This window comes from Phocoena sinus, chromosome 1, assembly GCF_008692025.1.
Source record: "Phocoena sinus isolate mPhoSin1 chromosome 1, mPhoSin1.pri, whole genome shotgun sequence".
Taxonomy (NCBI): Eukaryota; Metazoa; Chordata; class Mammalia; order Artiodactyla; family Phocoenidae; genus Phocoena; species Phocoena sinus.
This window is the reverse complement of record NC_045763.1, coordinates 51,068,881-51,095,640: the sequence shown is the minus strand read 5'-3', so window position 1 is coordinate 51,095,640 and position 26,760 is coordinate 51,068,881. Positions and strand designations below refer to the sequence as shown.

The following is a 26,760-nucleotide window of genomic DNA, read 5'->3' as shown; positions in this document are numbered from 1 at the left end:
TGGCCTTAAGACTTTGGGAAGGCTGGCAGGCAGTCTAGACCAAGGCACCAAAGGGCCCTCACTGCAAGCTTGGCCATGTCCAGAGTCACGGTCTACAGGGAAGAATAACCAGTACCTGGCCTGGTGGGACCTATACTGTCAACTCCCTGAAGGCAGGAACCATGTTACTGAGGGTCTCATGCCTAACACGGTCCTAGCACTTAACAGCTGCTTGGTTAATGTTTGCTGAGCTGCTGAATGAAAGGGTGATGACTTTCACGACAGAGGAGATGGGAGATCATCTAATGGTGTTTCTAAAATGGCATACATGTGCTCCAAGGAGTGCCGGAGATGATCTGTTAAGATTCCAGGAGAAAATATTGGAAGTGCCATTTATATGACTTTTAGTCTAAAGAAATTAATTCAAGTTTAATATGCAGATTGTCACCAGATCCATCAGTTGGTCCACACATCAGACAGTCATGAGTGAGTAAGATGTGTGAGGTGTCCTAAGGGAAGGGTGAGAGCTCTACAACACCAGGGATGACAGCATGGCACTCCATTCTACGTCCCCAGCTTCCAGGGCTTTGCTACATATCATCATTTACATGTTCCAGGTTGGTAGGTTTCTAGGTATTATCTAATTTTATTTAAATAAACCCTCACAAAATGGGCAAGCAGCTGAGAAAGATTCAACCAATGGATTAAAGGCAATGGTGATAATTCAGATTCAAGGAAACAAAACAATGATGATACTTTTACTAACTTGGTGCTAGCTCTTCATATTATAAGGTGAAAACAATGAAGATCTAGTCAGATAAGACAAGAATTGGGAAAAAAAATCAAAATTATCAAGAATACTGTTTGTTGTCCATCATCAGATGAATGGATAAAGATGTTTTATACACACACACACACACACACACATATACACACACACACTGGACAATTACTCAGCCATAAAAAAAGAATGCAATTGTGCCATTTGCAGCAATGTAGATGGACCTAGAGAATATTATGCTTAGTGAAATAAGTCAGATAGAGAAAGACAAATACTCTATGATATCACTTATATGTGGAATCTAAAAAATAATACAAATGAGTGTATATGTAAAACAGAGACAGACTCACACATATAGAGAACAAACTAGTGAGTACCAGTGGGGAAAGGGAAGGGAGGATGGGCAAGATGGGGGTAGGTGATTAAGAGAAATAAACTACCATATATAAAATAGATAAGCAACAAGCATGTATTGTACAGCACAGGGAAGCACAGCCATTATCTTGTAATAACTTTTAATGGAGTATAATCTGTAAAAATACTGAATCTCTATGCTGTACACTTGAAACTAATATAATATAGTAAAGCAACTATATGTCAATTAAAAAGAAGAAAAACAAAGAACACTGTTTGAGATATAAATACAGAGACATATTCAAAATCGTTTAGAAATCATCAATAATCATTTTAAAAAATCATTAAAAACTCACCTGGCCATAAACAGTGCACCTTTAGATACTGCATAATGTCAGTATGATGACCTCACTATAAAATAACATTTTATTTCAGCTATATTTCAGCTGTTTTATAGTGTAAATAATCTACAAGCACAGTAGAATATGTATATGCTTAATCGTAAATAAGTTTGCATGTATTTAGCATGTAAGCTCAAAATTTTTTAACTGATGGAGAACATGATCCAAAAAACAAGGCATCCATTGGCCCAGCAACCAACTTCCATGGCCGTTGCTAGGTTACTGGTTTAGCCAACATTTTGCAGGTGCTTTCTCTGTGCTGTGCACTGTACGAACTGCTTTATGTACATGACCCTTTAAATTCTCAAAACGACTTCATGACACAGGTATCATTATGTATCCCCACTTTATCAACCAAGAAGTGAACAGAGTATGAGGAAATTGCCCAAGGTCAGAAAGCGAATATGCAGTAAAGCCAGAATTCCGACTCCAGGCCTTTGCTTAACCCTACACTCAGACCCAACACTCCTGTCCTCTCTGCAATGCAAAAAGCCTGATGCTTGCGTTCCCTGGACTTGCATTCAAATCACACTTCTGCTGCTTATTAGCCGCGCCATCTCCTTGGGTGAGAATGAGTGTGTGTGCGTGTGTGAGACACACCAATACAGTACACTGTACCTTTTTTCAGAGATGCTGACACATAGTTCTGAAATACATGAATCTGACTTCTTGAGGAGCTCTGACTCATTTTACTGGAACAACAAGTTCACATGTTAATGTGTGGGCTGAGGCACATGATCCCTCTGTAGAAAAACAAAGTATAGCAATGTGATTTTCCTCCAACAAGCATTAAGAAATGGCTAGTTGTTCTGCTATTTGTTTTGTTTTGTTCTGTTTTTCTTTTGACACAGTCATCGTTTGACCTGCACCTGGTATTCTGTGTAACCTCCATGACAACAATGTCAACTGAGAAGCAGGAAGTAGTTAGAGAAAGGAAAGAGTGGGATAGGTCTTCATCACTAATCATGAAGTGAAGACTCACACCTCATTTATAATTTTAAATATGTGGTATCAATCTACGTACCTACCTACGCATCCACATCCACACACATACATATATCTTATTTATTAGGGTGTTGATTACATGGGTGTACACATTTATCAAACTTCATCAAACTGTACACTTAAGATCTGTGAATTTCACTTTATGTACACTGTATCTCAATGTAAAAGAATGTAAAAGAAAAAACACTGTGCTTGTTATAAGTATGTGATGGTATATTTATATTTTATTTTCCATTATAGAATGCCTACAAAATGGAAATAAAAATTTTCAAATGCTTATTTCTCCAATATTCACTCTAAAATACACCTTGGATTAGTCTCTTGATCATAAAGGAGGGGTAGGGGTGTGGCACTCTCCAATTTTGCAGGAAATGGAGATGCTAGTGGAAAGGTGTTAGGTTGTAGAGATAAATAGGCTTGGGATCATATCTGGGCCCTGCGACTTACCAGATGCGTGAGCTAAGCCTCAGTGTTCCCATCTATAAAGTGGAAATAATAGTGTCTACTCACAGCTTTGTTAAACATTCAAGTATCCCAATCTCTGACCAACATCCTAACTGGCACCCTAACAACAGTGAGGACCAGTCAGAGTGATTTTTCAGAACGACACTCCGACTATCACCAACTGCCACAGTTTGAAGTCAGGCTTTACCACTTGCTGCATTATCATGGACAAATGACTTAACTTCTTTATGCCTGTTTCCTCGTCTAAAACTGTGGATGAGAACAGTATGCCTCTAGTAGGACTGTTTTGAGGACCACGTGAGTTATTTCAGGCAAAGCACTTAGAATAGTCCAGCACATGGTAAATGCTCCATAAACTTTACATATTTATTATTCCATTAGCATGCAAGCTCCATGTGGCCAGGGGTTTTTATTTGATTCATTCATTGCACTAAGAACTGTGCCTGGTCAGAATAGGTGATCTATAAGTATTTGTTGGATGGGACTTCCCTGGTGGTCCAGTGGTTAAGACTTTGCACTCCCGATGCAGGGAGCATGGGTTTGATCCCTGGGTGAGGAACTAAGATCCCACCTGCCACACGGCACAGCCAAAAAAAAAAACAAACAAAAAAAATCTGTTGGATGGATCATCGAATGAAGTAAATTAGATTTTGTTTCTCTGAGCTATTTTTACCCACAATATTTCTGATACCAAATATGTGGGTTCCTCACACCAATCAATTCTCCAACTCTGCAGACACCAAGTGGGAGTGAAAGCTGCAATGGAAGCTTTTTGAAGGAAATTCAAATTTCATAAGATGGCCTAGAACTGCAAGGTCGAACTTGGGTGGATGTCTCCAACCTCACCTCAGGTCTTGCTCACTGTGCTGGCTGTGCTGCAAACGCAATGGCTATGGGGCTGTTGACTGAACGTGGCAAGTTCGCCCCTGCTGGGGGGCCTTCCTGCCTCTTTCGGGAGTGTGCTTCTGAATCTTAGACTGTCTGGCTTTTTCATATGACTTAGGTCCTCTTCAAATATAATCTCAAAGAGACTGACTTGGGCCACTCTTGGCTGAAACATTCTACTTCTCCTCAACACCCTCTATCTTCTTGTCTTCATAACCCTTCATAGCACTTAGCATGGCCTGAAATTATATTAATTTATCTGCATCCTTGGTTACTGTCTACTTCTTCCTTTGGCTCTCACCTCTACTCCTCCCTCATGAACCTAAGCTCTGTGAAATCAGGGTCCTTGGATTTCTTATTCATTGATGTGTCCGTAGCTTTTAGCAGGACATTAGCTAAAGGTTAGTTGAAAGTGTACACTTATTAAATGTCTATTCTGGTGAGGCACTGTGTATCTAGATCTTGCCTCATTTGATGCTAACAAACGTTCTGTAATGAAGGTCTTATCTAAATTTATAATGAGGAAACAGAGGCTCAGAGAGGTTAAGTGACTTTCCTAAGCTAGTAAATGGCTTAGCTAGGATTTGAAACTTGCTTTAACTCATGAATAAGACCAGGCCTAATCCTTGAGGAGCTCACAGCCAATAGGCAGATCTTCAGCGTCAGTTCATGACAATTCATCTTGCTCTGATGACTTTAGGGCCCTGTAAAACCCTGAAAGCTTGCTTTCTCCACCATCAAAGATAAATTCAATTATAGTCATGACATTGTGCTTACAAAGGCAGGAAGATGGATTCAGTGATGTATGGAAAGATTGTTCGTATTAATTTTTGAAGCAAACAAAATTACTGCCAGCTGTATGACCTTGAGAAAGACCCTTCCCCTTCCTGGGACTCACTTTCCTTACCAGCAAAATAAAGGGGTTGGATTCGATTATTTCTGAAGTCTTTGCCAGCTCTGCAATCTGTTGGTTCCATGTAAGTGTCTTTTTTTGATTAACTCTCAGTTGACAAATGAACCAGTTACCCCCAATGGTACATTTTATTAGGTTTTTGTTTTGTTTTTTTAAACTAGGTTCACTCTAAGAGGGAATATACCCACTGTGTTCCCGCAGCAAGGTACAGCTTCATTCCAACTCAGTCATGCGATCATGGCAGAGGGGAGAGGTTCCACAATAGGTAAGGCTACCTACCACTGTGATATTTTGAAGTGTGGTCCTAATACATGGCCTGACCACTAAGGGGCTGGGTCCTAAAATGAACAGTTGAACGACTATTCATCTTACTTACATGAGTTTGACTTGGCTCCTATGGGTTTTCTCAAAGCCAAAATATCAAGCTTCTTACTAAAAGCATTAGATTACAGACTTCAAAACTGCAAGCTATCACCCATCTAATAATCTGTTATTGACTGAAAAAGAAATGGTCCTACTAATATTTCTGGCTGAGAATATAAGGTAATGCAGTGAGCTATAAAAGTAATACTAATAACAATAACTCAACAACAACAATAATAATGGCAGCTAACATTTATGGAGTACTTACTATGGCCCAGTATTGTACTGAACACTTTACCTACTTCATATCCCCAGTTGAAAGATAAGGAGACACACAGTTTTGGAATTCTATTCTTAACCATTCACTGTGGGACAAAGGCTTTGGTGCTATAGAGACCATAATTCAAATCCTAGCTCTGCCACTTAACACTCTGAGTCTCAATTTTAAAAATGGGAATATTTTCTTTTTTTTTTTTTTTTTTTTCGGTACGCGGGCCACTGACTGTTGTGGCCTCTCCCGTTGCGGAGCACAGGCTCCGGACGCGCAGGCGCAGCGGCCATGGCTCACGGTCCCAGCCGCTCCGCGGCATGTGGGATCTTCCCGGACCGGGGCACGAACCCGTGTCCCCTGCATCGGCAGGCGGACTCTCAACCGCTGCGCCACCAGGGAAGCCCCAAAAATGGGAATCTTAATACCTATTTTATAGGTCTATTGTTATGGAATAAATGATTAAAACTATAGTTGTTGTTACTACTACTACTACTACTATTTACCCATCAACTGAAACAAAGCTTATTTCCCCAGAAACTTCATTAAAAGTAAGTTAACATGTATTACTTGGGTGTATGTTTCAGGTTGGTGGGGTAGGTGGGCTGGGGAAGGTGGTGGGTGTCAATATTCTCATGCCTCCTTATTATCATTTCCAGATGATTACTCCTCCATCAGCAAGCAAAAAAACTCACTCTGAAGTTATGCCACCTAATGATAGAGATATAATCATACTCAGCTCCCCTGCATCTCAGTGCTGTCATCATCAGCCTCTTGCTGCTGTTAAATGAGGCTAAGGCTTAGATCTGAGTCTCCCCATCCATCTGGAGGTTTGTCATCATCATGTAAGACTTCAGCATCTGTTTACAAGACCCATCCAATACTTGAGTCCTGTGTTTTCAGAGTGTTTCCAATATTCTAATTGCCACTTTCTGGCTTCAGTTGCCCATTAATCCAATTCTCTCGCTTGCCCCATCATTCCTATTAAATGTCCCCCTCCACCTCATGGTTATTTCCAGAATCTCAATCCCTTCTTTTTCTTTCAATCCATATACCTCTTCTGACTCTGATTTCTTCCATATATAGGGGTGAGTCCCTCATCTATTAAATCAAACACATCGATCAATAGGAATCACCACTAATTCTCTTTTAGTTGCCAAATTCAATTGGTGCCTCTAATCCACAAAATTCTTTAGCCAGGATATGCTTCATTTATGACTGCAGGGGAGAAACTTTGTTTAGGATGGAGTGGGCCAACAGGAGACTGCAACTCGAGAAAACGCAACATCTTGAAAGCTCTCAGGGTCTGAACACCTTGGAAACTTACACTTCCTGCTTCAACATTAATTTTGTATTGGGAAGATTCTTTGGCCAACAGATCGGGAACCATAATTGGCAGCAAAGACTCAAAATGTGATGGTATTAACATTTCCTTATGTTCCACGTGTGATGGGTTTATTTTATTTTACTCTGATGCAAAACCGAAGATTCCACTACTGCACAGAGACCAATATATTACAGGGTAATGAAAAAGTGGTGTGGGACATGCAGGACATAATGACTGAGCTTCAAGGGATGTTGGGTAGTCACTAATCAATTTCTCTGTGTTTAGGCTGATAAATAAACAAATTATCTAAGACACATCTATCCTGCCCTCCATACTCTTTAAAGCTCCCTGTTTTGGATCTCCAACTCTCCTAGACTACAGCCACATTAGAAGTAGGGCATGCACACACTGGTCTAGCCTTTGGGGCCGGCCTCAGACTGGTTTATGGTGCAGAAGAGCCTTTGGCTAAGCCAGAATGCATTTCGAACCAACAGCAGGAGGAAAGAGACAAGCAGAGAGGTTGAGTCTGAAACCAGGAGTTGGGGAGGCCAAAAATGGCACCAAAGCACCAAAAGCATGAGAAAGGCTGGAGGGAAACTGGGAAGGAAGGAGGGAGCAGAGGTCAGACAGAGTGAGGGGACAGCATGGAAGGCAAGTCCAGGATAAATCATCACAATGTCCTTTTAAGTTGGTTTCTAATCTTTTTTTGTGTTCCCAAAGCTCCCTGGTTTCCCTCTATCTTAGCGCTTGGCACACAGTAGGATAAATGTCTGTTTACTTATATGCCTCTTTCACTAGACGGTGAGAGCCCAGAGGATAGAGGTCATTAATTTTAATCAGTATTCCCAGCAATTGATATAATGTGACTTTTCAATAAACAGTGTTGAGAGAATGAAAGAATGAATGAGTAGATGGATCAATGAATTAATGAATGATTGAATGAATGAATGACTAAATCAGGGGTAGGATATCTGTATAAAGCAACTTTGGGATATCCCTCAGTTGTACTTTTTAGTATTTCCTAACTGTCAGGTCAACCTGTTTTTTATTGTCAGATGTCACATGGTTAAGATCATGGACTCTGGATTGCCTAGATCAGAACCTTGGCTCTTCTAACTGAATGGCTTAGGCAATTTAATAACCTCTTTATGCCTCAGTTTACTCATCTGTAAAATAGAAATAATTACTCATAGAGTTAGAGAGATAAGAGAAAAGGCATGTAAACCATCTAATTTAGTGCCTGGCACAAGTAATAGCTTAAACATTTGTTATTTTTATAATTATTACACCCATCTGCACCCCAGGATCACACAGGATCTTGTAATGTGTTCTCGAGTGCTGCTATTTAAAGACAGCACTTCCTAACCTTCTCCTACGCGTAATATGCTGCCTGGGCAGGGGAGTGACAAGGAGCGTGGAATGAAGGAACCATGCAACACTGGATGCCAGCTGATGCTTCTGGTTAATGGGGGGAAGAAAGATGAAAAATGAGCAGAACAGGGGCTGTAGGGAATAGAAGTTGTAGGAGCTTGTAGGTTTAGAAACGTGGAGTTTATTTCTGGGTTGGATTTCTAGGCCTTTTACATAAAACAAACAAAGAAAACAACACCTATGTCAGCTGTGTTTATGAAGATGAGCTTGCTCTGGCTTTCACAAGACATAGGGAATTCAGTCTGCTTCCCTCTGGTTGCTAAGTTATTGACAAGGCACATGATGTACTGGAAAGAAAACTGATCTGGAAATCAGGAGGCTCTGGTCCTGTACAAATCTGAGTCTAGGCTCTGCAATTTTGAATGAGTTGCTTCCTTTCTCTAGATGCTAGTTTCCTCGTCTCCAAAATGGGAAGTTTGAATCAGATAATGTTTTATTATTCAACAACTAGTTATTGAGTACCTACCGTGTGCCACGTGTTGTGCTAGGTACTGCGGATACGTCAGTGAACCAGACAGCTCTGATCCTTGACCTCATGGAGTTCAGAGTCTATTAGAAAAACACAGGTGCTATAAGAGAGTGCCAGAGGGAGACAAAACTAGTCCGGGGGCTTAGGGAACTATCTGAAGGCTAAAGAGGAGTTGGAAAGGTAAAGAAGGTGATGAAGAGGGTGCCAGGCTAAAGGAAATACACATTTGAAGGCCCCAAGTCAAGGTAATGTGGCACATTCAAAAGACAAAAAGAAGTCCAAGATGGCCGGAGTAGATAGAACAGAGGGAAAAAGTGATAACAGACAAAGCTACAAATGAAGGCAGGAATAGATTTTGGGTGGCATTTTAATATCACATTAAGGGTTTCCAACATTATGCCAAAGTCAAGGGGAAGCCATTGGAGAATTTTAAGCCAAAGCCATCCTATTCCAAGTTTGTGAAAGATCACTTTGGCTGATGTGTAGAGAACGGGTTAGAGAGTGGTAAAGGTGGAGGCCATTCAAGAGGCCCTTGGAGCACTCTGGGCAAGAGCTGATAGTGGCTTGGACTAGCATGGTGACTGTGGAATTAAAGCAAAGTGGAAGAATTCAAGAGACACGAGGTAGAGTTTAGAAAGAGACCAGGAGAGACCAAAGTGGAGGGAAAAGAGAGGCTGGGTTCAGAATGTCCTTGAGGTTCTGGCAGGAGCGATTAAGTAGATGTGGTGCCCTTGCCAATAGTGCTCTGTCCTAAGCTAACGCCAGTTTTGCAGGCAAAGGTGGAGATGCTGAGTTCAGATTTGAACATGTTTAAATTGAGATGCCCGTGAGACTTTTTAGGTGGAGATGTCATGTGCACAGCTGTAGAGCTGCTGCCATATAAATAGAAAATGAATCCTTAGAAGTGGATGAGATGGACAAAACCTGGTAGAAGACCAACGGGGAATGCTAGGTAGAGGAGAGAGGACAGCTGGCAAAGGATGTGGAAAGCAGCATTCAGAACAGTGGGAGGAAAATCAACAAAGTATGTTGTCAGTGGAAAAGTGTTTCCAAATGAACTTATCTACGAAACAGAAACAGACTCACAGACGTAGAGAACAATTGTGGTTGCCAAGGGTGGAGGCGGGGTAGGGGAGGGATGGACTGGAAGTTTGCAAATGCAAACTATTATATAGAGAATGGATCAACACCAAGGTCCTACTGTACAGCACAGAGAACTATATTCAATATCCTGTAATAAACCATAATGGAAAAGAATATGAAAAAGAATGTATATATATGTACAACTGAATCACTTTGCTGTACACTAGAAATTAACACAACGCTGTACACCAACTACACTTCAATAAAATAAATTTTAAAAAAACGTGTTTCAATGAAGGGAGTGCTCCACATTGCAAAATACTGCTAAGGGTAAAGCCCAGTAAGGCCTGGAAAGCCCTTTGCGTTGTGCAATGGCCTAGGTTAGCATTAGTGACTTAGACTAGCATTATTTTAGTGGATCTGTGGAAGTGGAAGCTAGATCATCCTTGGCTAAGGAGGAGGGAGATGGTGCTAAGAAAATCATGACAGTGAGGCTGGCCACTTTTTCAAACATTTTTGCCTGTAAGAGGCAATAACTGGAGGGGCTGAGAGGTAGAAGAGGGGATTTTATTTTAAGATGAGAGTTTATGGTAGCACTGCCCAACAGAAATAAGGTGAGTTACATAAGTAATTTTAAATTTCCTAGAGGCCATTTAAAAAAGTGAAAAGAAATTGGTGAATTTAATTTTAAAATCTTTCATTTAACCTATTATTAATAAGATAGTCTACGTTCTTGTATTCATGCTAAATCTTTGAAATCTGGTGTGTCTTTTACACATTTCAATTTGGACCTGCCACATTTCAAGTGCTCAGTAACTATATCTGATGAGTGGTTACTGTATGGGACAGCACAAGTCTAGAGCAGGTTGAAATGCTGATGAGAGAAGGAGTCAGTATGGAAGGAGAGGCTAAATATGCAGGGAAAGGGATCAAATGGACTATCAGAGGCAGTGGGAGATGGAGGAGCCTCTGATGATAGGTTGGGCATCAATCTCTCCACTGTAACAAATGTAAAGGAGAAAAAGGCAGCATCTGGGTGGAAGCAGTGGTGTGCTGATAAATGCTCAACAACTGGCTCTATCAAAACACAAAAGGCCCTGATTTGTAGTGTTTGCCGATTTCTGTGGTGTAAAGACTTCCGCTATGGCTAATTTCAAGCTGCTAATGTGATGTCACTGAACGTGGAGCTGGGCAGAGATGCCCACAGTTGGCTCTTGGGAGCAAGTGTGAGCCAGCTCCAGCATTCCACTGGATATGAGAAATGTAGGTTTGACGGCAGATGTCCTTCTAATGGCTATTATTTTCTTTTTGAGGTAGTCGGTGGTTGAGAATAAATAGTAGGTCATATGTCTGAATGTGAGAGGAAAGATGGGGCTGGGAATTGGGGAGGTTTGATATGATCACTGCAGAAAATGAGAAATTAATCTGACACATTAGTCTAGTTCCTGTGAGAAAACAGATGGACACTCACACCGGGTAGTGGATGTACAGCTTAATAAAGGGTTTGTTGAAAAGAAGGTTTAGGAGAAGACTAGCAACAGTGGGGAACCATTACCACCTCCTGGCCTGAAGAAGCAAGGGTAGGGAGTGATTCCTACCACCCGAGAGAAGATGGGAAGAGGGAGAGGACCACATGCCAGAATTGTGGCCTATGGTCTAGATACATGGTACGTGGATCAGCTAAACGGTGGCATTTCAGCAAGGACGGAGCTGGGGAAACAAACAGCTTCATTATCCTCCAGGCTCCTTCTGGTGCCCAGTGGCCAAACCCACCTAGAACCTAGAGGATGAGGGAGGCTATCTGGGGATCATTACTACATAATGTTAGAAGCCTGCCTTATTGTTGTATAGTATTTCCTTATAGTGTTCAGGGGCCTTTAGGCACGCATAAGGTAGAAATCTGGATTCATCTGGATTGGGATTTGGTAAAAGAAGAAAATGGGGAAAAAAAATGAAATGGCTGTAAAGAGACTGGCCAGGTGGGAAGAGAGGAGTTCAAGAGGAAAGTAAAAAAGTCTGACAACAGCCTTTCAAAGTACACATCAACTCTGTTTTAGAGACAAGGCAACTGGAACGAAAGCAGTTGTGCGGCTTGCCTAGGAAGCAAGGTTAGTTAGCGAAGTTGGGAGATTGGTCTGCCTAGCTTGCAAGCAGCTTCTGCCCTGCCGGTCCACCTGCAAGCTACGGAGTGCTCTGACTGATCTGGGGAGAGGGGGTACCTTTTCACGTTCCTTTAAACTTTTCATTGAAACTGAAGCATTTTTGGAATTTTCCTGTCCTGGATACATAAACTCATGCACACTGAAAAGCTAGGATGCCCTTTGGATTGTCATTACAGATGCTCATCCCCAATGTACAAGCTAAGAGGGGGGTGAGGAATGTGCAAGGGTGTCTTTTGTGAAATAGAAGTGAAGTCAAGCTCTCAGGCATGCTCTCCTCCCCAGTCTGCATCTCCTCTAGGCAGGAGCTGATGAGGTCACTTTCTTCCTTACACCTAGTGGGATGGGCAGAAGGGGCGAGAGAGCGCCATATGACTCCCCCTGTGTGTCTGGTACACAACTATAACCCAAGCATATCCCCAGGGGCGTGGCATGTGGCAAATGCTCAGTGATTACAGGGTAAATGGAGTCTTTCAAGGACCATATTTTCTGTGTTAAATATTACATGATCTGACAGCAGGATATAAGATTAGAAATCAGAGTTCTCTGATTGCAAAGCTGGGAACAGTACACATACAGCACTGGAAATAGCTAGGTTGGAATTCCTGTGATGTGACCTTGGAACCTAACCTCTTTTGGCCCATTTATGAAATCTCCTTCTTTGTAAAACTTGGCCAATACCTAAATGGGTAGTTGTAAAGATTAAATGAGACCAAGGGTGCAAAGCTACTGGCACATGCAAGTACTCAGCAAAAGTCCATTCTTCCCACTTTCCTGTTCCTCTCTGGTCCTTCTACTTTATTTAACCCTTTCTTTCATTTCCCTGAATTATCCCTTTCTTCTGACACTGTATTCCATTGACAGAAGACAGTGGTGGTTTTCCTACAACTTCCCAATCATGATTACTCTAGTTCTGTGTTGTTTTGTTTTGGTTACTTTGGGGCCTTGGTTTGGGTCTTGGTGACCCTGGGTGACCATTCTGCGGAAACCACAGCATTTTGGATCATGGCTTTTTTCCCATCTTTGAATAAACACCGAAAGCTTTCTTTACCTTTTCTTCCAGCTCTCGTTTGCCATCTGGTGCCTGGTTTGGCTGCATCTGTGTTTGCTTAATGACTTGAGGCAAAGGCTGAGTTTACATATGGGAAGAAGGAGAGGGCTTTGCTTGATTTCTTCCATATGTTCATTTATTCATATATTATGATTTTTGTAATCTCACCAGCACAGATCCCTTCGGAGAATCCTTACCCTGTTCCTTGGAGACCTGCTTCTTTGTGTGTCCAGCTGGGCGTTTCTGTGAGAACACGTTTGCAGTGCCCGATACCTTTAGCATAGCTCGGAGTGGCTTTTAGACGGGTGCAAAATCAGTGTTCTTGAAGGTTCTTCTTTTTGAATGGAGGAGGACTATTTGACTTGGGAGATTCTGTAGAAAGAGTCAGGAGACCTGGGGGCTAGGCTCTGTTCTCCAATGCGGTGAATTCAAACAAGTTCTATGACCATTCTGGCCCTCAGTTTGCTCATCATGTAGCCAAAGGCTTGGGTTGGGTTTGCTTTGACACCTAAGAGCCTCACAGCACCCAGCATTCTCGCTCTTGTTTCTTCATCTTCCTCTGGTACTGGGTCTGTGGCTCTTACAGATGAGTACGTGAAGTCCTGATGTGTGCGTTTCCTCTTCTTAGCTCCCAGACAGAGGTATGTATGGGGGAAAAATGCAACAAAGGCATCCCATCTTCTGCATAATGCGTGAATGAAAAGGGTGAATTCTATTTCTTGTTTTGTAAAAAGTCACCATGACTTCTTTTCCTGCAGTATACTTGGGACTCAGGTTAGTGTGATGGAAAGAGCAGATCAGGGTTTGAAAGCTGCCTCCTTTCTACCAACCTGTGGACCTGGGCAGGTTTCTTAATTTTCCTAAGTCTTATCTTCCTTCTCTGTGAAATGGGAATAATATATCTGCCTCATAGGGATTGCGAGTAGATAAGTAATCATTAATTCCTAGCCTGGTGTTTTGCATAAAGCAAGTGTTCACAAATGTTGGTTACCTCTGCGCCCAGTGGATTCAGGGGTGAAATCCAGCTGCTGAATATGCTTCAGAGGAGGAAACTGACGATACTCAGAGAAGATCACAAAACCAGCTGGTGTCAAAGCCAGGACTAGAATTTGGGACTCCTGACTCCAGGGCTGCAGATCTTTCTTATGAGCTGAAGAGCTCTGGGTGGGGGAAAAATGGGAGGGCTGGTGAGTGGAAGAGAGTACCAGCGGGGCCAGAAATGTGTATGGGGAGTGGAGGAGGGCGAGTGGAATACTTTTTGTGAATGTCCTCAAGTCACTCTGATGTTCTCTCCCTCCCCCGACCCCGTTCCTCCCCCTCCCCCTTCCTGCCTAGTCTCTGTGGTTGGGAGAGTGAAGCCCAAAAGTACAAAAAATTCTTGGCACGAATGTTTTGGATGCAGCCAGACGGACAGGTGAGACTGTGTTTGATAGTTTGGGCAGAAAAGCTTTGCTAGTTTGTTTGCAGAAGTCAAATTCATCTCTGCCAGGTAATCAGGAAGTGATCTGTCAGGTTGCAGCAAGTAGAGAAGAAGAAGCGGTCTTGTCCACAGCCTCCCTTCGGGTGCCTTGCTCAGAAGCATGAGGCCGAGCAGCGGGGCAAGGGAAGCTACGGCTGCCTGGAACTGTGAAGCCTGCACCTCAGACAGCTGTCTCCTCAGATCCTCCCTCCCTCTGTCAGAGAGCTGGCCGAATCTAAGAGATGAGGGCTCCCTCCTCCCCCAGGGACTGGTCCACTGCCTCTTGCTGTGTATGGCGTGCAGGTATGAACGATATGGTATGTATGTGTGTATGCATCCTGTGTGTTATGGCTTGGCTGACATTCAAAGATATGCTGGCTTTAGCTGGGTGAAGGATGGGGGAAACATGCATCCAGCAGAGGAGAGGACCACATGGACGAAGGAAACATCACACATTTGAGGCATGAGAAGGCCAGCCTGTCTGGAGCAGACGGAGCGCAGGCAAGGGTGAATGAGACAGAGCCGAGAGGCAGGCAGTCCCCACACGGCCCTTGCTTGCAGTCTCCTTCCCTGGGCCGCAGGGAAGCCAGAAGTGTATTCAGCCTGGCAGGGGCCAGTTGCATGGGTTCTGGGGGAAATTAGGGCCGTGCTGCTGGACAAGAGGGACGCACACAGATACAGGAGGCGCTCAGGAGGCTTCGCTGATGGGTCAGATGGGGGCGCCACGGAGCAAGGGTTGTCAGAAGCAACTCAAGAACTCTTAGGCTTCTGGGCTTAGGCATCTGCCCATTTAGGTGGAGGCAGAGTGAGGACTGGGACGGAGGGCCGCCTGCACACAGCCTGCTTCTTTAGATCTGAAAGGCTCACTCAAGGTCATGGGGTAACGGAGCCGCAGAGCCTCAGCCCCGCCTCCTGTTCAGAGGACAGCAGCCATAAGAAAAGAACATCAAGAGAAATAATGTTGCAAAGACTCCTCACAGACCTGGCCAAAGCTTCCATCAGTCAGTCATGAGGGTTTGAAGCTCCATTATTCAGTAAGAAATGGATTTGTCCCCGTAAGTGCTGCAAGATCTGGCACCTACTCCAGAGCTGTGAAGGCCCCTTTTTTTTTTTTTTTTTTTTTCCAAAAGCAGCAGAAGCTCTAGACAACCTGGGAGTTTAAGTGCAGCCTCTGGACACCCAACACAGTGCCTATGGCTGAGACCTTCCCAAAAAGGCATCTCTGGGTTTCCTTAGGGTGGTGAGGAGGAGATGGGAGGACAGGAAAATGCGTGTCAAGATAGAAGACATGAGGCTGTGGAAAATGCTAGTGTCCTTACGCACAGACGTCTTGGAGCAAGAAACTACGGCTGCCTGGAACTGCAAAGCCTTGACGTGGGGGTGCACGGGGTGGGGGCCTCCACCCAGGAGTGAGTTGTGAGCACGTTCGGCACAGGGAGCTCAGCAGCTTTTCAAGGCTGGAATGGCTATGGGGAGGCCAGCTTTAAATCGAAAAACTGGAAGGAGATGTCCTCCACCCCCCACTCTCTCACACATCCCCACCAGATTCCTGCTTAGGGACCAGATCTTACTTCTGTTCTTGTGGAAGACATGGAAATAAGAATCATCACCACTCCTTAGGAACGATGGCTAACATTTTTTGGTGTCACATGCATTGGGCACCATGTTAAGAGTGTACCTGCCTTATCTCATCAATATTTGCAGCAACCCTGTAAGATCGGTGTTATCATTATCATCCCTATTTTACAGGGGAGAAAAGAGAGGTAAACAGAAGTTAAGTAACTTGCTCAAAATCACCCAGCTAGTAACCAGCAGATCCAGAATTCAAGCCCCGGAGCTAGAATCCATGTGTTTAACTCAGTGGTACATCAAAGGGCAGGGTGGCGTGAGCCATTCACCTCGGGTGTGGACAATGTGGGTGGGAGGGTGCACTGCCTTTAGAGAACTAAAATATAATAAGGAGACTGGTTAAAAGGTCCGTCTGGTTTTACTATCACATGCACCGGCAATATGTCCGTGGTCAAATCTCCCCTCCAGGGCAAACTCTGCCCCCCTCATAAGCTAACTATCTTAGAAGGCAGGAATCACTAGTCACATGTATGGATCTCAAATCCCATTTAAGCACTCCTATCACACCCTGTACCTCTCCTTTAAGCGCTCATAACGAGTATATTGGTTATATGTGCAATTATTTCTTTATTCTCTGACTCTGTCATTGGACCAACAACTCCTGGAGGGTAGGGACTGTGTCTACAGGTCATGCTGAAGCACAGGGCTTAGCTTCTTGGTGGTGCTCCCCCAATAAATATCTGCTGAATGAATGGATGGGTGAAGAAATGGCCAATCTAAAATGCCACCTCCTGCAGGAAGTTTTCCTGAAGGGAAGAAAGACCCAGCTCTTCAGAGAGGAAGGCAGTGTGAGTGATGCTGGCAGAAGCTGTGATGCTGGGCTGGGACCCTCTTGCCTCCACGGCAGCCCAGGAAGTTCTCTGCCAGGTATGATGAGTGTGGGTCTTAGTATAGCTTTGCAAGGAACCCCAATTCCTCCTTATGGAATCACCCTTCCCAGGAAGAGAAGACACCCCTTTTGAGACTGATATTTGAGAACTAATAGTTACTGGATCTCTCTAAGGCCAGAAACTATTTATACTGAGGCATAGACTTTGAATTATCTTTAGGACTTCACAATCCTTGATGAGGATCTAGATATTTTAAAAAAATCCCAGTATGTTCCTTAGAGAAATTTGTTTCTGGCATGTTTCTCACTTGCTAGATAAATAACTCTGTAAACATCTCTATGACCTGGGATGTTGTTTTTACTTCAAAATGGAAGCATGTTGGTTTATAAGTTCATTAAAACTAAGACAGGGGCTTCCCTGGTGGTCCAGTGGGTAAGACTCTGCGCTCCCAACATAGGAGGCCTGGATTTGATTCCTGGTCAGGGAATTAGATCCTGCATGCATGCTGCAACTAAGAGTTCGCATTCCAGAAGTAAGAAGTCCGCATGCTGCAGCTGAAGATCTCGTGTGCTGCAAGTAAGACCCAGAGAGAGAGGGAGAGAGAAAGGGAGAGAGGAAGAGAGGGAGGGAGGGAGGGAGGGAGGGAAGGAGGGAGAAAGAGAGAGAGACAGAGAGAGAGAGAAGGAAAGAAAGAAAGAAAGAAAGAAAGAAAGAAAGAAAGAAAGAAAGAAAGAAAAGAAGGAAGGAAGGAAGGAAGAAGGAAGGAAGGAAGGAAGAAAGAAAAAGAAAGATCATGTAAAAAAAAATTAAGACATATTTTGCTAAAGCACTATGGAGTCAGCATCCCCACAGCAGGTCACTTCAAGCCCATTTCCTTTGTAAAACATCCTCGATATCATGCTTTATCATGTCCTCCTTTTTTATCTTTTAAAGTTTTTTTTGTATTTTTCCCCTAAAAATAAAATGATGTTGTAGGCAACCTTTCTGGGTGGTCTACCCGTGAGACAAGAGTTGCCAGGTCTCCTCTGACAGATGGGTCATGGCAAGGTCAGTCCCCATGTTGGACACCCAGGAGGGAGGCTGCGTGAACTACACCAGGAGGGGACACACCAGGGGCATAGGTGCTCGAGTGTCACAGCTGGCTATGGGCAGGAACCAACGGAAGGGCTCAGAATTTAACATAGAGTCAGGCAAAGATGAGGTCAGATGAAAAGTCTCCTGACTCCCAAATTCTACCATGATAGCTTTGAAAATTTCTGTGATATTGGAGGAAGAGCCTTCAAAAGTAAGGTCCCCAGCGAACAGGTGACACCAAAAGCTTGATCATGTTTATGGCTCACTACCTGGAGTTTTCATCCTATAAGAGTTTAATTAAGACAGTATCTCCAGAAGACAAATGTTTGCCCATTCATTGTGTTTAACAAGATGGGATTAGTGGAATAGTCAATATACTGGAAGGTATCTTTGTCATATCAACATGATGGAGATGCCTAGAGCAGGTCCCAAAGGGGTGGGACACAGGAAAGAGAAGCGAGCATAGAGGGAGCTAGTGGCAAGAAGTATTCTGCAGCCCTGGCTATCCTAAGGAGTAGGAGAGAACTAGATCCCAAGGAGAGTGAGCTTTGGAAGTATTTTTTCTTTTTTCCCAATAATCTTCCTTTTCTTTTCCCTTGTCCCCATTCCTCCCTCCCTCTCTCCTCCTCTCCTTCCTCCCTCCCCTTCATATACATTTATTGAACACTTACTATCTGCCAATCACTGTTTTAGGCTTTGGCAGTCACTGGTGAACAAAATCAGCACAGTCCTCACCCTTGGGAAACTTAAGAGTCTTACAGGGGAGACAGACAGTAAACAAATATTCTCAAAAATATATACCAATGCATTACACTAAGTACTGTGGAATGGAAGCAGAAGGGGCTACAGGATATTACGTGAGTAACGCTGGCTTAGATTGGGGGGGGTTGGGGAGTACTTCTCTCAGGAAGTGACATTTAAGCTTATGGCTGAAGGAAAAGGAGAACCTGGGTCAAGAAAATGTTTGTGTGTTGGGGGAGGGGCAGAATTACAGCCACGGGAAGAAAAGAAATAATAACAATGATAGCAATGACAACAACAATAGATAAAGCAATATTGAGCAGTTACATGCTGGTCATTATTCTAAATATTTAATAACTATTCATTTAACCCCTTACATCAACTTTCTGAGGCAATTACTGTTACTGTCCCCATTTTTCAGATATGGAAAATGAGGCACAAAGTAGTGAAGTAACTTGCCCAGCCAAGGTCATATAGCTAGAAGGTAGAGACACCTGGATAAAACTCAGATAATCTGTCTGCAGGAAAGGAAGACCTGGAGAAGGGAGATGAAGGAAAGGCAGAGGGCTGAGATGCAGCAGTGGCAGGGGTGGAGGGGGAGGGCATCCCAGGCGCTCAGGGGCCATGTGATGGGTTCTGAAATTTTTCCTTAATTCCATAGTGGAAACCCATTGCAGAGTTTTAGGGGAAGAGATCTGCACTTTCCCACACCCTCTCTGGTTCCAGTGGCAGAGCAACCTGGAGCATGAGAGCAGTTGGGAGAAGACCAGTTGGGAGAATCCAGTAGTAATCCAGGTGGGAGGACAGCCCTTTGCAGGAAATAACCAACTAAATAATTAGCCACCTAGCTGAACTTCTTAATGCCTTCCTTCCTTTCAGTTCTTTCTTCCCCTCGTTCGCTCTGTCTCTGCTGCTCTTTCTGAACCACCCCTCCCCCCTTCTTTGAGCAGAAGGTAGAGGACACAGTAATAAGACTCCCTCCCTCCCCACACACATACCCTGCTGTTTGCCAAGCCACAGGCAGGCTTTGGCATTCCTCCATCTTCTCCAGGGCACCCTTCCTGCTTCCCGATCAGGAGCATCCTCTTCCGTGCCTGCATGCTGAGAGGGAGCAGCTGCCCTTATCCAGAACAACTCCCAGCTGTTCTCCCAACTTTTCTCAAGTGTTTCTTGGTGTCAATGCCTCTAATTAGTTAAAATAGGAAGGGGGGGTGGTAAACAGAGGAGCAAAAGAGAGGCCTAATTTTAGCTGTAGCCAAAAGAACTTCCCCCTAAATATACTGTGAGCTCAAAATATTTAGCTAAGCACATACGGACCAGGCAGGGATAGGATTTAAAGAGCTACAGAAGGAACATTCAAAGGCCAAATGGGACAGCCCCCATCTTCCCTTATGACTGGAGGGAAGAGGAAGGGAATAAAAACAGACTGGGTCCTTACTCTGTGCCAGGCTCTGTGCCGGGTGCCGTGAGTGCATCAACTCAGCCTTTCATCTCCTCACAGCCAGAGGACGATGCAGGGACTAGGTTTCCCTCATTTTACAGCTGAGGAAACTGAGACCTGGAAAATTTGCAATTACTCTGTCTAAGACGACAAAGCGAGCCGGAGAGCCAGGATTTAAACCTGGGTCTCTCTGACTCCACTGTGTCTAGCAAGAAGATGGGGTCTCGAACCGAGACCAGACAGTGCACTGGGTAGACAGCTTAAGCATAGATTCAGGGCAGAGCCTCTGAGCAAGAACCCAGAGGATGCTGGCTCTCAGAATGGCAAGAGGCATCATTTGTAAGAACTGGCACAAATCACTCAGGGCCTCGACTTTTTCCAATCCTGAAATCCCTCCCAGCCCTCCCAAGATATGCCGGAGGAATGACCAGACTGTCACTAACAATTTAAAGGTAGATAAATCATTTGGTGAATGCCCCCCACCCCTGATTCCAGCAAAAAAAGACCCCTGCTGTCCACAATCAAAAAAGATGCACTGTTTGGCAAAGGCATCTGAACTGGCTAATCCCCCCCCCGCCCCCGCCTTCTCAAGGTTATGGTGGAATCTGGGTGCCTTCAGAAAACGGGCCACCTGGTAGGACTCATCACGTCAACTTCCTTCATCTCAGTTCAAGCTTAAAAGGCCTCTTCACTGGGAAGCTCCCCAGTGAGGTTTTTCACGCACATCTGGAGACTTCCCACAATAGGCCTTTGAAGCAGCCTGAAGTATTCCAGGAAGTCTGCCTCACTGGGCTGAGGTTTAAAGAGCAGAAACCCACATTTATTTTTCTTTCCCGCCTTCTTTGACAAAACTCCCCCCAGTGGTTTGTGGGCATTTGCAAAGCAGCCCTGATTTGCAACTCACTACTTCTAGGGCTGCAGTCTTAAAGAAAAACAACAATGAAGCAAATTCAAAGGGAGCACTGGTACCAGAAAGATCTGTTTATGTGTTTGGCTCCTCCACCAGGCTCTGAATTCATGCTTTAATCATATTTGTAGCAGGAAGAAAGTGGACTCTGGACTCAAAGGGACTTGCTTCATTACTCAGCACTGGTGACATTCTGTCGAATCACTTAAACTCTCTGATCTGTGAAATGAGTTAATGGTGCCTGCCTTATGTGGAGCACTAAACGTTACATGAGGTGGGGGAGAAAATCACTTTGCACATTGTCCGACATGGACTTCATCGGATCTATGCTGTCCCTCTGCCAGGATCACCCTCCATCGTATGGGCTAGAAGCTATTCATTCTTTACAAGTCAACTCACATGGTGGTTTCCTCCTCTGGCAATGTTTTACCTCCCTCTTGCTTAGGTTAGTTTAGGTAGGTGTCTTCTATGCTTCAGTACCTCCCTATCCTCTAATCCGTAGTTTATTGTTATTTCCATTTAAAGTATATGCCCACCATACCCCCTACCGCCACTGTAATAACGACTGTAGACACATGGGATCTTCCTTTTTCACTGTTGTTATCTCCATACCAAGCACAGTGCCTAGTATATTGATGTGCTCAGTGAGCATCAACTGATTAATCAATGCATTTAACAAATATTTATTAAGCACCAACTCTGAGTCAGGTACTATTTTAGCTACTGAAGATACACCAGTGAATAAAACAGACATAGCCCCTGCTTTCATAAGTTTACATCCTTGTAAGAGCATCAGGAAATACACTAAGGAAATACACAGAGAGACTTCCAGTTACAGCTCAACTGTGTAAAGGAGTTAGAAGTCATTACCCCCATTCCTATAACAAGAAAAGAGCTAACAAACCAAAAATCACTGATCTGTCTTGGATTGTTTGGAGAACTGAGGTTACAGAGCAAACCACCACCCTGAGATCTGGAGAAACAGGATAATTCTAGAGAGTTGCAGTTGAGATCTTCTTACCTAGAGCAGAAGCCACTGGAGCCACAAACTGGTAGGGACATTTAAGTGATAATTTTGATGAAGTGCTGGGGGCTGAGCGTGGACTAGCATGAGACTGAGAAACTTCTGGGGCTTCAGTCTTACTGGGAGGCCCACCCTTTCATGGGTTTTACCTCCAGGAACCCTACCAGATTCTCACTGTAAAGAGGCAAGAATGATCCAAGATGATCCCCTACTGGCTCCAGCAGGAGTGAAAAAGAGGAAACACTGTGAAAATATGCCAGAGAGATCTTTATAACAAAGGCCTACTTTTAAGGGGAAAAGGCTTAACCAGAGCCTTACCCCACCCAGGGGAAGGACATCCCTCCAACTCTAGCTCCTTCCAGTCTCCCTTTCTCACCTACAAGGGGGGAAAAATGGTAAGAAACATTTGTGAAGGTCACAACCCAAGGACATAGGCCCAGGATTCAATCAAAAGATTCTAGGCTGTTTCCCTTCCCTACACCTTAAAATGATACAAACAGGGTTCCAGTGTAGTAATAGTGGATGACAACTGAAAGAGCTACAAGATGCAGGCTCTATTTAAGGAGGAGTTCTTGTGGAAGCCCAAAGACAGGGGAGCAATTTAAGCCTAAATTAAGCAAAGAAAAAAAGAAAAAAAAGAAGAAGAAAAAACTAAATAATAAAAAGCAGAAATCAGTGAAATTGAACACAGGAAAACAATACAGAAAAAAATCAATGAAACTGATTTTTCATTGAAGAAATTGAACAATGTATAAAAAGAACTACACACCACAACCAAATAGAATTTATTCTCGGTATGCAAGGCTGGTTCAACATTTATAAAAATCAATCAGTGTAATTCACCACATCAACAGGTTAAAGAATAAAATTCATATAATCATATTAATAGATGCAGAAAAAGCATTTGATAAACTCCAACACCTACTCATGATTAAAACCTCTCAGCAAACTTGGAATATATGGGACCATCCTCCATTTGATAAAGAACATCTACAAAAAACTCTACAACCTCAATTTGATAAAGAACATTTACAAAAAACTCTACAGCTAATATCATACTTAATGAGAAAAAACTGAATGCTTTCCCCCCAAAGACTGGGAACAAGGCAAGGATGTCCTTTCTTACCACTCTTATTCAAGATTGTATTGCTCTTAGCTGGTGCAATAAGACAAGAAAAACAGATAAAAAAGCATACAGATTGAGAAGGAAGAAATAAAACTATCTTTATTCTTAGATGACATGACTATCTATGTAGGAAACCTCAAAGAATAAAAAAAATAAACAAAACACCTTTTTAAACTAGTAAGGGAACATAGTAAAGTCACAAGATACAAGGTTAATATATAAAGTCAATTACATCCCACCAATTACTAGCAATGAAAAATTGGAGTTTGAAGTTAAAATCATTTACAATAGCATACTGTAAAAAACCAAAGTCCTTGTGTATAAGTTTAACACAAAATGTATAGAATCTATACATGGAAAAGCACATAACTCTAATGAAAGAAAAAGAATATTTAAGTAAATGGAGAGATATTCTATATTCATGGATTGGAAGATTCAATATTGTTAAGATGACAAATTTCCCCAACCTGATCAATAGATTCAACACAGTCCCAACTGAACACTCAGCAAGCTATCCGTAAACAAAACAAAATGATTCTAAGACTTATATGGAAAGGCAAAATACTTATTAGTCACTATAATACTAAAGGAGAACAAAGTTAGAGGATGGACATAACCTGACTTCATGGCTTACTATAAAGCTATAATAATCACAATAATGTGGTATTGGTGAAAGAACAGACAAATAGATCAATGGAACAGAAGAGTAAGCCCATAAGCAGACCCACACAAACACATTCAAATTGATCTTTGACAAAGGAGCAAAGTCGATTAACAGGATAAAGGGTAGTGTTTTCAACAAATGGTGTTGAAAAAACTGGACACACACATGCAAAAAAAAAAAAAAAAATCTAGATACTGACATTACACCTTTCACAAAACTTAACTCAAAATGGATCATAAACCTAAATGTAAAACGTAAAACTGTAAAAGTTCTAGAAGATAACACAGGAGAAAATCAAGGTGACCTTAGGTTTAATGACGAGTTTTTAGATACAACATCAAAAGAACAATCCATGAAAGAAAAAAATGATAAGCTGGATCATTAAAATTTAAAAACTGCTCTGTGATAGACAATTTTAAGAGAATGAAGAGACAAGCCACAGACTTGGAGAAAATATTTGTAAAACATATATCTGAGAACTTATATCCGAAATATACAAAGAATACTTAAAATTCAACAATAATAAAACAAGCAACCCAGTGAAAATATGAGCAAAAGATATGAACTTCACCAAAGAAGATCGACTGGTGGCAAATAATCATATGAAAAGATACTCAACATCATTTGCCGCCAGGGAATTACAAATTAAAACAATAATGATATACCACTACATAACTATTAGAATAGACAAAATCTGCAAAACTGACAATGTCAACACTGACACAGATGTGGAGTAACAGGAACTCTCATTCTTTGCTGGTGGAAATGCAAAATAATACAGCTACTTTGGAAGACAGTTTGGTAGTTTATAACACATCTAAACATAGTCTTAACATACAACCCAGCAATTGTGTTCCTAGGTATTTACCCAACTGATTTGAAAACTTAAGTCCACACAAAAACCTGTATGCAAATGTTTATTCATAGTTACCAAAAACCAGTGGCAACCAGATGTCCTCCAGTGGGTGAATGGATAAACAAATTGGTACAACTATACAATTGAATATTATTACACAATAAAAAGAAATGAACTACCAAGCCACAATAAGACGTGGATGAATCTTAAATGCATATTACTAAGTGAGAGAAACCAGTCTGAAAAGGTTACATATTCATGATCCCAATTACGTGACATTCTGGAAAAGGGAAAACTACTAGGGTAATGAAAAGATCAGTAGTTGCCAAGGGCTCAGGGAGAAGGGAGGGATGATTAAATAGGTGAAGCACAGGGGATTTTTTGGGGGGTGCTGAAATTATTCTATATGATACTATAGTTGTATATATACAACATTATGCATTTGTCAAAACCACTGAATGTTACAGCACAAAGACTGAACCTTAACGTATATACATATACAGATACATTATGTCAGATGGCGATAAGTACTAAGGAAACAAAATCAAGTAGGATAAGGGATAAAGAATGACAGGAGTAGACAAGGCAGTTTGTATAGGGTGGCAGGAATGGCATCTCTCTGATAAAATGATAGTTGAGCAAATATCTGAAGGGGATGAGAGGATGAATCATGCAAATATCTAAGGAAGAGGATTCCATGTAGAGGGAACTGTACGTCTAAAAGCCCAGAGGTGGGAGTGTGTTTAGTATGTGGACAGAGAGTGAAAGGGCCAGGATAGATGGAGCGGCCTGGGCACGGGGCAAAGAGCCAGGCCGGGCGGGCCTTCTAGGCAACAGTGAGGACCAAATAAATGAATCAATAAGTGAGATGAATGGAAACTGTTCATCTTGAAATTTATTTTAGGTACTCCAGCCTTTCAAAAAAAATTTAAATGAAGAGTCATTCTTTGCAATACACCTCCCTCCCCCAAGCATACACAAACATTTTATCATAACAATACCAAAATCTCTTAGCCTGCGATTGCTCCAACAAGACCCTCTAGTCCCACCGAAGCAGTCTAAGGCATGTCATCTCCTTTCCAAAACAAAATTTCAGACTAGTTTCTAGAAAGGCAAAGTGAAATGAAGGCTTGAGGCCAACTTTTCACATAATTCGATTTAAAAAAAAAAAACAAAACTCACATATGCCTGAAATCTTTAGATAATGGAGAGAAAAGTGGATTTTCCTCTCTTCGTTATTAGAGCAATTGGCTCAAACTCTCATTTCATTTTGGACATATAGGCACAACCCAGAGTCTGTAATTAGTTTCAAACCACCAAAGTAGAAACAGAATAAAATTTCAACTAACTGAAGGACCTTTTTTCCCTTGACATACTTGGCTTTCAATGGCTAGAGGCATAAGGCATGGATCCAAAAAGCAAGCTTATGACTGGGACTGATTTAAAAAAAAACAAAATAACTTGCAAAGTATGCCTTGGGTGAGTCCAGTATAAGCTCCTTACCTGCTGCCTTCTCCCCCTCTAGTTCTAATCCCATGTAAGGAGAGAAGTTATCCTGAAAGATGACGAAATCCCCAATCATTGGAGGGCAGTCCCCACCAGGCTCATCGCTGGAATGCTAAGATAGGCACAGAGCTCTCACCTCTTTCAGAGGTTTGTACCAATAAGGATGAAATAAAAAACACATTCCTTTGTACCTCCTTTTAACCAGAAAGGTGGGTGCATAGATAAAGGCATTCGGTTGCATGAGTATGAGAGTAAAATGTGGATCTCTCAATAGTGGGGAATTGATCTCAGAATATCTTGGTTGATTTATGGCTACACTCACTCACTGGCCACGTCTTTGGGGGAGTTAACCTTTATGAACCTCAGTTTCTTCATCTGTAAAATGACAATTATGATGTCTGCCTGCAAAACCCTTATCAAGATGAAATATAAATAAGTTCATTTGTATCTTTTTGTTTTGGAACTTATTTACAAAACAGAAACAGATTCACAGACTTAGAGAATGAATTTATGGTTATGGGGGAGTGTAGTGGCAGTTAGATTGGGAATTTGGGATTGACATGTACACA

General features: G+C 42.5%; 1 protein-coding gene and 1 long non-coding RNA gene across 16 annotated transcripts in view; one reads left to right on the top strand and one right to left on the bottom strand.

Moving 5' to 3' along the window:
• FGGY (FGGY carbohydrate kinase domain containing) overlaps window positions 1-26,760 on the bottom strand; it is a 425,082-nt gene that overhangs the window by 22,810 nt on the left and 375,512 nt on the right. The gene's annotated exons all lie outside the window — the stretch shown is intronic.
• The window catches only part of LOC116749344, a 68,492-nt gene continuing 52,774 nt past the window's right edge, over window positions 11,043-26,760 (top strand). The window contains exon 1 of the long non-coding RNA XR_004348581.1: window positions 11,043-16,889. This is a non-coding gene — a long non-coding RNA (uncharacterized LOC116749344). The remainder of the gene's footprint in view (window positions 16,890-26,760) is intronic.